Raw genomic sequence first — 12,583 nt, 5'->3', positions numbered from 1 at the left:
CTCTCGCATACAGCATCTCCTTGTGTAAAGTGCGCCAAATGGTTGAACAATGCACAATGACTCCATCTGCAGCAAGATGATGTTGTAGGTCTTTGGTGCTGGTCTGTGGGTTGACTCTGACTGTTTATCACCATTCGTCGCTTCTGTCTATCCGAGATTTTTCTTGGTCTGCCACTTCGAGCCTTGACTTGAACTGAGCCTGTGGTCTTCCATTTCCTCAATATGTTCCTAACTGTGGAAACAGACAGCTGAAATCTCTGAGACAGCTTTCTGTATCCTTCCCCTAAACCATGATGGTGAACAATCTTTGTCTTCAGGTCATTTGAGAGTTGTTTTGAGACCCCCATGGTGCTATTCTTCAGAGAAAATTAAAAGAGGAGGGAAACTTACAATTGACCCCCTTAAATACTCTTTCTCATAATTGGATTCACCTGTGTATGTAGGTCAGGGGTCACTGAGCTTACCAAGCCAATTTGAGTTCCAATAATTAGTTCTAAAGGTTTTGGAATCAATAAAATGACAACACTGCCCAAATTTATGCACCTGCCTAATTTTGTTTAAACAATTATAGCACACTTTCTGTAAATCCAATAAACTTCATTTCACTTCTCACATATCCCTGTGTGTGTCTCCTATATGATATACACTTACCTAAAGAATTATTAGGAACACCATACTAATAGGGTGTTGGACCCCCTTTTGCCATCTGAACTACATTAATTCTACGTGGCATTGATTCAACAAGGTGCTGATAGCATTCTTTAAAAATGTTGGCCCATATTGATATAATAGCATCTTGCAGTTGATGGAGATTTGAGGGATGCACATCCAGGGCACGAAACTCCCGTTCCGCCACATCCCAAAGATGCTCTATTGGGTTGAGATCTGGTGACTGTGGGGCCATTTTAGTACAGTGAACTCATTGTCATGTTCAAGAAACCAATTTGAAATGATTCGAGCTTTGTGACATGGTGCATTATCCTGCTGGAAGTAGCCATCAGAGGATGGGTACATGGTGATCATGAAGGGATGAACATGGTCAGAAACAATGCTCAGGTAGCCCGTGGCATTTAAACGATGGCCAATTGGCACTAAGGGGCCTAAAGTGTGCCCAGAAAACATCCCCCACACCATTACACCACCACCACCAGCCTGCACAGTGGTAACAAGGCATGATGGATACATGTTCTCATTCTGTTTACGCCAAATTCGGACTCTACCATTTGAATGTCTCAACAGAAATCGAGTCTCATCAGACCAGGCAACATTTTTCCAGTCTTCAACAGTCCAATTTTGGTGAGCTTGTGCAAATTGTAGCCTCTTTTTCCTATTTGTAGTGGAGATGTGTGGTACCCGGTGGGGTCTTCTGCTGTTGTAGCCCATCCGCCTCAAGGTTGTGCGTGTTGTGGCTTCACAAATGCTTTGCTGCATACCTCGGTTGTAACGAGTGGTTATTTCAGTCAACGTTGCTCTTCTATCAGCTTGAATCAGTCAGTCCATTCTCCTCTGACCTCTAGCATCAACAAGGCATTTTTGCCCACAGGACTGCCGCATACTGGATGTTTTTCCCTTTTCACACCATTCTTTGTAAACCCTAGAAATGGTTGTACGTGAAAATCCCAGTAACTTAGCAGATTGTGAAATACTCAGACCGGCCCGTCTGGCACCAACAACCATGCCACGCTAAAAATTGCTTAAATCACCTTTCTTTCCCATTCTGACATTCAGTTTGGAGTTCAGGAGATTGTCTTGACCAGGACCACAACCCTACATGCATTGAAGCAACTGCCATGTGATTGGTTGACTAGATAATCGCATTAATGAGAAATAGAACAGGTGTTCCAAATAATTCTTTAGGTGAGTGTATTTAACTGACATTTTTTATCGTAACAACCAACGATTTATACAGGAAAATCATGACGATTAACAAGGTTGCCCAAACTTTCGCACCCCACTATATATACGTATATATATAAGATGTGTAAGGCAGAGTAAGTAGTTGGAAGAAGTGAGAGGAGTGAGTCAGTGAAGAGCAGCAGTTGAGAGCAGTGCAGTGCAGCCAGATCAGCATAAGTTTAGTTTGAAGCCAAGGAAAGCTAACTCCAGACACAAGTCAGACAACGGAGTCGGCTGGACCTGCTAAACCAAGAAGCCAAGTAAGCTGACAAGTAGCTACCTCTCTGAGTTGTGCGCAGACCAAGGGTAGGCCTCAAGAGTGTAACAACAGAAACCCAGTGTGTTGAGACAGTATAAGGAGAGACTAGTGGAGACAAGTGTTACCTCAGCCTATAGACTTCATTAGCACCCAATGTGAGACAGGAGTTAGGTTACAGTGACTGTTTATAGTCTACAGTAAAGTAAAAGCTGTATTTGGAGCTGCATTCCTCTATGGACAGTGTGGACATAATATTGGAACTTGTAATGTCCTGTGACATCAGGGTGCTGGTGTCACGACATCAGGGACCCTGTCTTTCCTGCACCTTAAACCCTATACCTTCAAAGGCACCTCAACCAACATCTGGCTGGAGATCCCTCAACACCAGAGTGTGCCCCAAAGGAAGCCTTCCTTCCTGTCTCTTCACACCGGCCCAGGGAGTTGCAAAAACGTGAGTACCAACTACGACACCCATCAGGCTACCATACTCACACATTGCCCCTGTGGTCCAGGTCGCTGCATTAATTTTGGCATCACAAACAGGATCAAATACTCTGTGCCTCATGAGAGACTTTACATGTGTTTCTGGAGAGTTGCTGACTGTGAGTTAAAAAGTCTTTATTGCAAGAATTGTATACTGAGTATGTGAGACTCCTACTATCAAATCGCTGTGTCAAAAATTGAAAAATGCAATTTTTTTTGTGTCACTACAACTGCTTGCTGTCACTGAATTGAATGTAAATCTTTGTAAAATGGCTGCTATCCAGCCTACAACAGGTTAATACTGAATTTCTGCTGCACCATCGTTGTGGTAACACCCCGCTAACGGCGGGAAAACCAAGGTGACACTCCTTTCTAAAGCGGGAAAATAATTGTTTGCAGCGCCACCATAGACTTTGCATTATGACTTCTGATGTCTGTACCTCCCCACTGATGGTGTGAAAGCTTGTCACCGCCCCCCTAATGCAATTGAACCTAGGGGGCGGGCCAGTGAAGGAAGTCGGTGCCTGCATGTCACACAAACAAGATGAGACTGGCTATGTTCTGGAAAAGATGTCTGCAGAGCGCCTCGCTACAGTGCCTGAGGGGGAAGAGATTCTCTCCTCCGAGATGATTACTGCCGAAACCGGGGTCCAACCCGACCGGATTGCTCCTGAAGAGCCGGCCGCGCTCCTGAAAGTGGAGGTGGCAGCATTGCGGGACCGCATTGAAGACACCTGGGACCGCCACTGGAGAGGCTGTGGAGTGAATCCATTGCCAGGACCACCCCGCGCACCAGGTCAAAGAACGTAATCGCGTTCATAAGCCCTACGCCATACCAACAGGTCCGGAGATGTCTGCTGACCAGAACCAGTTTTGCCTGCAGCAGCATGGTCCAGGGGGAAAGCTGGTTTTGAATCGCCACACTGGTTATGTCTTAAACTAAAAGAGGAACTGAGGGAAGCATGCCTGGATACACTGATACAAGTGGCATTATGAGGAGTTGACTGCTAGGATGGATGATAATGTAACCCACCGATGAGCTGCCCAAGCTGGTAAGAAGGTTTGGCTTCATTAGAGACCGGCTGGGATTATTATGCGAGAATCTAGATTGTGAGCCCCATTGGGGACAGTGATTGATGATAATGTCTGTAAAGCATTGCAAAATACGTCAATGCTACAGTTGTGTTAAAAATAATAGCAGTCAGACATCACTAACCTGATCAATCAATGTTTTTGGTAGAAATTATATTTCTACATGGCAAATAATTTACTAGAAGGTGTAGTAGAGTAATAGAAACCCAACAGTCATGACATGGGCATACTGCTGATTCTCTGTAATTGAATCACTAATTGAAAGGGGCATGTTCAAAATAATAGCAGTGTGGAGTTCAATGGGTGAGGTCATTCATTCTTTAAAAAACAGGTGGAAATTATTGCCCTTATTTAAGGAAGGAAGGCAGCAAATGTTGTACATGCTGGTTACAGTGCATTTCTCTCTGAAATTCTGAGGAATATGGGTCGTTCCAGACATTGTTCAGAAGAACACTGTACCTTGATTAAAACGTTGATTGGAGAGGGGAAAACATATAAAGAAGTGCAGAAAATGATAGGCTGCTCAGCTAAAATGATCGCAAATGCTTTCAAATGGCAACCAAAACCTGAAAGACGTGGAAGAAAGCGAAAATCTACCATTCGAATGGATAGAAGAATAGCCAAAATGGAAAGGACTCAGCCAACAATCAGCTCCAGGAAGATCAAAGAAGGTCTAATGTTACCTGTGAGTACTGTTACAATTAGAAGATGCCTATGTGAAGCCAAGCTATCTGCAAGAAGCCCCCGCAAAGTCCCACTGTTGAAAAAAAGACATGTGCTGAAGAGGTTACAATTTGACAAAGAGCACATTGACCGGTCTAAAGAGACATTTTGTGGACTGATGAAAGTTCTTTTTGGGTCTAGTGGCCGGAGACAGTTTGCCAGATGACCCCCAAACACTGAATTCCAGCCACAGTAAACTGTGAAGACAGTGAAGCATGGTGGTGCAAGAATTATGATATGGGGATGTTTCTTATACTACGGTATTGGGCCTATTTATCGCATACCAGGGATCATGGGTCATGGATCAGTGTGAATACATCAGAATACTTGAAGAGATCATGTTGCCTTATGCTGAAGAGGAAATGCCCTTGAAATGGATGTTCCAACAAGACAACGACCCCAACACACACCAGTAAACGTGCAACATCTTGGTTCCAGACCAACAAGATTGACGTTATGGAGTGGCCAGCCCAATCCCCGGATCTTAATCCAATAGAAAACTTGTGGGGTGACATCACAAATGCAGTTTCTGAGGCAAAACCAAGAAATAGAGAAGAAATGTGGAATGTAGTCCAATCAGCCTGGGCTGGAAAACCTGTTCACAGGGGCCAGATGTTGGTTGACTTCATGCAACACAGATGTCCAGCAGTTCTCAGAAACAGCGGTTATACAACTAAATATTAGTTAAGTGATTCAAAGGAAAGCAAAATCTTCAAACATGTTTCAGTTTATATAGTGAATGTTTGAGTTTGTAAAGAAGAATACAAACACTGCAATTTTTTTTAACAGTCTAATTTCACTTTTCTTCAATAACACAAATTTGATATATTTTTCTTCATGTTTTGATTTGGAATAGAATGTGCAGTGTTCCCAATGCATTTGTGTGTATGGAAATAGAAGCTATTAGACGGATTTTGAGCTTTATTCACTTTTTTAAACACACTGCTATTATTTTGAACACAACTGTATATAAGTGAGTAAAATAAATGAAAAAAGGCTTTATCTATGATTGGAGGAGTCCTAACAGTTAGACTCCCATTGATCAGACACATCCCCAAACCCAGTGTTCCCCAACCTATAGCTCTACAGCAGCTGCAAAACTTCAAATCCCATCATGCCCTGAGAGCCTGCTGCCGACATGACATGATGGGAGTTGTAGTTTTGCAACAGCTGGAGAGCCACAGGTTGTAGATCACTTCACTATCCTATGGATAAAGGACAGGCATTCTTTGGTAAACCCCTTTAATGGTACATGGTAGATTGGGGACCTCATTAAGTTACATCTCAGATAACTAGCACTCTCTAAGACCTAGCTCAAAGGAGACATGGTTTCCATTTTTGGCACCTACCACATTTTTGAAGGACATTCACACCTGTGGTCAACTTTGCAAGATTGCAAAGTGTGTTTAGTGTGAGACTCAGGGACTACTACTGTCATCATTGCTACAGGGAAGACAAGCTCTGTGAAATACCTCAGAATTGTTCCTGATATATGCTTGTACTGCATTACCTATCATCCACAATAAAAAGACTGTTCTCTGTTATCACTAAACTGGGGTTGGTCATTGCCTCCACCATCTGTAAGCCAGACTCTGCTCCTAACCTTCTTCCTTGAACCCTACCAAATATCTATGATCAAGGGCATCCCACCTAAGACCAGGCAGGAGCCCCCAATGCAGGGTGCACCCTCCATTCACTGCATGGTTTAGAGCAGGGATCAGCAACTTCTGGAACTCCAGTTGTCCTGAAACTGCAACTCCCATAAACCTCTGCAAAACAGGCATACCGACCACGTGCATTTGACTTTTTGCTGAACAGAACGGCTGACCCCTAATAGAACAGTCCTATCTTTGTCCATAATGCAGACAATAATAGGACATGTTCTATATTTTTGCGGAACAGCCATGCGGACATATGGACACATAATGGAGTCGTTTCCATTTTCATTTGTGGCCCCAATGAAGTGAATGGTTAAGCATAGGGGATCCAAAAAACAAACAAAAAAAAAACTGAATGGACCTGGGGAAAAATATGTTTGCGTGTATGAGCCCTTGCAAGAACAGCTGAGTAAGTTTGCATGCTGGGAGTTGTAGTTTTTACAGCAGCTGGAGTGCCGAAAGTTGCTGATCCCTAATCTAGGGGGAGCTAGCGTGAGTACTGCCACTGTGAACTGTAAGTACTACTACCACCATCATAGGCACTACCACTCCTTCTATCCTTGTCTTTTCTTTCCCGGGTCGCTGCAGATTGTATTCCCGGTTGTGTGGCTGTGTGATGGAAGAGAACATGCAGTGCCTTCTGTTTTGGCTTATGTAATGAGTGAAATACAGGCCCCAGTACAATACTGTATATAACAGAAGGAAGATGATAGGGTCCTGGGGTGTTAGAAAAGCAGATCATGATTTTTTAAGCTTATTTTCAGTAAACCTTCAGTCAAAGGCTTTCTTCCTTGACTGCGCTGCCTTGTACAGATTGAATCCAAATAATGATATTTGCCTTAGGTCAGATGTACCTTGTGGTAATAAACATTTCACAGGAAAAAAAATAATCGTGCAGTCCACAATACCAATATCTTTTAAGACCCCAGTATTCAGTTTATACCCTGTTCCCAGATTAAGACTTTTCTCGCATGTACATCTCTCCCCCAGTAATACACTCTGGATCTGTGTGTCCAGGATGCTGCTGTCTTCCCCCTGCAATCTGCCTCGTCTGTGCTTTCCTCCCCATCTACAGTCTGTGTGAGCTGCCTTCTTTGGGTGCTGTCCCTGTCTCCACACTCTACATCTGCTGTGTACAACCTCCTCTCTCTCTCTGCTGAGAGAAGTGAAGGGGAGAGCAGAGAGAGCCATCAGAAACAGGAAACAGTAGCAGGATTAGGATGGATTTATGTCAACTTCAACAGCACCAGCAGCTTGCAGAAGGACTTACACACACTCTGCAAAAAAGTGGGAAAATGTTAATGAAGACTATTTAGAAGTTGCTTAATTTTGTATTGAGAGAGTAAACCTTTAATGGACATCTGTCAGCTGATTTGCACCTGTTACATGTGGGCTTGGCAGCTGAAGGCATCTGTGTTTGTCCCATGTCCATATGTGCCTGCGTTGTTAAGAAAAATTGTGTTTTATTATACACAAATGAGCCTCTAGGAGCAACGGGGGCGTTACCATTACACCTAGAGGTTCTGCTCACTCTACAACTGCTGTGCCCTCACTTTGATTCACAAGTCCACGCAGTGTAAAGGGGATCATGTTTGCATGACCCTGTCAATCAAAGTGTAGAGGGCGCGGCAGTTGCAGAGAGAGATCAGAGCTTCTAGGTGTAATGGCAACGCCCCCGTTGCTCCTAGAGGCTTATTTGCATATATTAAAACATCATTTTTCTCAGCAGTATGGGCACATATGGACATGGGACCAACACAGATGCCTTCAGCTGTGAAGTGCACATGTAACAGGTCAGCCAGTGTCATAGGCACAAATCTACTGACAGATGGCCTTTAACACTGTAGGCTATTTAGGGTTCCTATCCAAGAAATGCAAGAATAGCATGTGCCCCCTGCCCAGACATACAAGCAAACCCACATATACTGTACTTCTCATTCACATTTATCATGTTTTATAGACATTGTCTTGTTTGCATCACACAATACACACTTGCTGTGCCTATAGGCTGACGACACCATAAATGTACGTTGCTGGTCATTGAAGTGGTTCCACCAAGTATTAAAGTTATCCCCTATCCACAAAATAGAGGAAAACTAACAGGTGGGGATCTGGTCTCATTCCCATGGGATAACCCTTTTAAGGAACTTGCTTAAAAGGGTTTTCCCAGGATTAATGTAAAAAATAAAAGTAAATCATATAGTACATGACAATCTCTTTCTAACAAAGCTACAACCAGCCCTGCACCTCACATGGATCCAGAGATCTTCCCATTCATTGCTACAATTGCTCTGCTAGATTTATTTCAGTCTGGAAGCTCAGGGAGTGTGTTATTTCTCAGGGGTGTGTCCTATCTTAGGGGTGTGTCGTGTGTCACAGCTTCTGACTGGTGGCAGCTAAAAGGATGGCACTGAGCATGTGGAACCAACTCAGTGAGGTGGACAGAGAGATGAGGAGGAGAACAAACAGCAGGTGGCGCTATACAGATATATTTTATTAAATAACTTAGTGGCTATACTGAATGTTTTACTAAATGCAATTATAAAACCATTGAGGTCCAGGTGCTGGTATGAAAAATGTAGAATGTTTTTCATGGGACAACCCCTTTAACCTCCCACTCCATTAGGATAGAGAGATGGACTCCCATTCTTGGACTGGACCGTATACTGCAGATAAATGATAGCTTTATAACCTGGCACAACTTCTTTAACACCTTGCCAGTTGCCACTTATGAATATACATGTTGTACAAATAAACCCGTGGAGACTACCAAGCCACACAACGGTTCAATCTCGGGAGCACTCCTTTGATGGACAGTGCTTTGCTTTAATGAAATGAAGCCTACAGCGTACCAAAATAATTAGTGTGACAAATGCCTTAAAGGGGTTATCCCATGACTAATGTAAAGAATGAAAATTAGACATCATACAGTACATGACAAACTTCTTCTAACAAATCTAGAACCAGCCCTGTACCTTCATTGCTCTGCCAGAATTATATTAAGTTGGTAGCTCAAGGGTATAAGTTGGTAGCTCAAGGGTAATGTACTTTCTGCTGAAGCTCAGGGGGCGTGTCCATGCTCTCCCTATCACAGCTCAGGAGGCGTGTCTTTTCTGCTGCAGCTCAGAGGGCGTGTCTCAGCTCTCCCTATCACAGCTCAGGAAGCAGTTGAAGGATGAAAATGAGCATGTGCGGCCATCTAAGTGAGCAGGTCAAAGAAATAAGAAAAAACAAACGGTGGCGCTATGCAGATACATTTTATTGAATAACTCTATGGCTATGTATAATTTTTAATTATTTGCAATTACAAAAGTATTCATATCCAGGTGCTGGTTGGAAAATTGTAGAATATTTTTTGTGGCACAACCCCTTTAATTACTAAAAAGCTCCTGTCCGCTCGTCTAACATTTCTGTATCAGTTAATATGTACTGCTATCCTCTAATAAATAACAAACCTGGAGGATATTTTCTCACAACTCAGTGGTTGCCTTCCCTTGGTTACTCCTCCTGGAAATATATAAATAAATTGACGACTGGGTGTCACTATTCCCTTTGTCAGTATGGTGTGTGTCATCTTTCCTAATAAGTTCCCACATTTGCCACAAATTAACAGTGCTGTGATATCTTTATTAGGACTCTGTGCAGTTTCTCTTTCGTTCTGGCCAGAAATATGTTAATAAAGTGGTAAATGGGCATTGTCATTCCCCTTTGTCAGTACTGTGATGATGATGATGATGTATAGTCTTGTGTACACGCAGTCTTACCCTTCGGGCCTCGATGCGCTTAGCTGACTAATTCAACAGGGAGGAAAAAAAGAAGGCATGACACTTTGCCATGGGCCACAAAGGCGTAGAGAATAAGGCACCTATTCCAGAGACCAATTTCCTAGCACTTATCAAATGGAGACTCAAGAAAAAGGGGAGGAAGGTAGGGGGATCTCAATGTTCAAAGGGTTCAGACGAGATATAGAGAATGTGAAGAAAACAATTTAATAAACGTGGGGAAAAAGTATCTTTAAAAAAAATTACCAACCGTGAATTTATAGACTAAGATTTAAGAAAACCCCCAAAATTATATAAACCAAATAAGTGTTATATAGGAAGATCAAACGCCTGTTTGAAAAGTAAGGTTTTCAGTGCACGTCTGAATGAGAGAAGACTGGGAATTATTTTCAGGGCCAGAGGTAGGTGGATCCAAAATCTGGCACCTTGAGCCGAAAAGGATCTACCTCCACGTCTGATCTTGTTAACTTGCGGGATGTTAAAATTCGTAGAGTTACTAGACCTCAATGTCCTCAACGGAGCGTGCCTGGTGAATTTACGTTGCAGGTACAAGGGCCGCACACCATGGAATACCCTATGCATGAAGCATCCAATCTTGAACATCACCTGTTGTTGGACGGGGAGCCAGTGCAAGGCATTAAGAGAGGGAGTGATATGCTCTCGGCGGGCAACACCCGTTAGGAGCCTGGCTGCGGCATTCTGCACAAGTTGAAGTCTCTGCAAGTTCTTCTTAGGGAGTCCCATGTACAAGGCTTTACAATAGTCCAACCGACTGCTGATCGCTGCTCCGACCAAGGCTTTCCTGAGCGGGGATTCGATGTATTTTAAAATCCTCCCCAGAAGTTTCAGCTGGTAGTGGCAGGTACTAACCACCTGATTTATCTGAGGGGCCAGGGTTAATCTGGAGTCCAAGACCACTCTCAAGTCCCTGACCTGGATGGCTGTCTTAGGGATAGGTCCAAAAGACAATGGCCATTGGGGTGCTGAGGGTGTAATTTTCTGGTCACTGAATGTAATACATTCAGTTTTGGTGCCATTAAGCTTTAGATAATTGGCACTCATTCAGTGATCGATCTCCAAGAGACATCCGGCCAGATCGACTTGATTAACTGTTCCTTTGGCAAGCCTAAAGTACAGTTGTGTATCATCCGCATAAACATGAAACTGAAGATTGTGGCTCCTGATGATGTCGGCCAATGGTCTCAGATAGATGTTGAACAAGACTGGGGATAGTGCTGAGCCTTGTGGTACTCCACAGGACAGTGAGAGATCGGTTGAGTGAAATACCCCCAGCTTCACTTGTTGTACCCTGTCCTGGAGAAATGAGACCATCCATGCCAAGGTCTTTCCATCTAATCCGGCTACCACTTTCAACCAGTTCAATAACACTTGATGGTCAATAGTGTCAAAAGCGGATGATAGGTCCAGAAGGACTAGGACCATGGAGTCGTTCTGGTCTAATGCCATCAGTAAATTATCCTGGACATTGACCAGAGCGGTCTCAGTACCCCTTCCAGGTCGGAATCCTGACTGGAAGTCATCAAGAATGTGATTTGCCTCCAGATATCCCTGCAGTTGTGCAACAACCTCCCTCTCGCATATCTCTGCAACGAACGGCAGTCCCGAAATCGGTCTAAGGTTACTCAGATCAGTCACAAATAGCGCTGGTTTCTTAGGCAGAGGTGTTACCACTGCCTGCTTCAGAATAGCCGGCACCTGACCACTGGAAAAGGAACTATTTATAATGTCTCGAATGTATGGTGCCATTGCAACCGTGGCGGACTACACCACGGCCACCGGGCATGGGTCTAGAGGCGAGGAGGAATATCTAAGAGCTCCAATGATTTCAGTTGTTCTCTCCTCAGAGATGGGCTGAAATTCTGTGAAGGAATAGGGTAAGGTTGAAAATGAAGAAGAAAGTGTCTCGTCTGTCCTATGAACCGTTGGGATATTGTCCCTAAGTTTCTGAATTTTTTCAGCAAAGTAGTCGGCCATTTGCTGGCACAGTGCTTGAGAGTGCTCCGTCGTTGCAATCTTACATCTAGGATTGGCTAGTTCTTTAGCCACTTTAGTCCTTATATAGTTATTATTGCAATATGGTTGAAGAAATCCAGCTCCACTTCGGTAAAGGAAAAATGTATTTATTTATTTTTCTCATGAGAAGTCTTGCTCACAGGTGTGGCATGTTTTAGAGGGTGTCTGCAGTCATGTGACCACAATCAGTGAAAACAGGTGCAGTCCCTCTATAAATACTGCCACTTTTTAATGTTGTATTGTGTCATGACTAGTAAGGGCGCGAATTGTCTTCAGTAGCCCGAAACATGTAGACAACGACTTTGTAACTGTAACTGGATGTGATTTTACCGCAAGCAAAATACATTTTTCCTTTACCGAAGTGGAGCTGGATTTCTTCAACCATATTGCAATACGTTACCCGGGCCTGACACGTGTCCTCCGTGCTCACAGGTGAAGGTGGGGCAGGTGAGAGCTGCTGAACTTTCTTTTCTTCTATATAGTTAGTATTGGTTGAGAGTATCAGCTTTGACAAGGGGAATTGTAACACTCAGTTGTCAATTCAGTCAGACGCTTCTAGGAGGAATAACAAAGGAATGGCACAATGCAGAGCTCTGAATGGATGCTCCAGAACTGTTACCATATTACTTACTGAAACAGATATGTCCATTAATGAA

Source organism: Bufo gargarizans, chromosome 4 (assembly GCF_014858855.1).
Source record: "Bufo gargarizans isolate SCDJY-AF-19 chromosome 4, ASM1485885v1, whole genome shotgun sequence".
In the NCBI taxonomy this organism is placed as follows: Eukaryota; Metazoa; Chordata; class Amphibia; order Anura; family Bufonidae; genus Bufo; species Bufo gargarizans.
Note: the sequence above shows the minus strand (reverse complement) of the source record.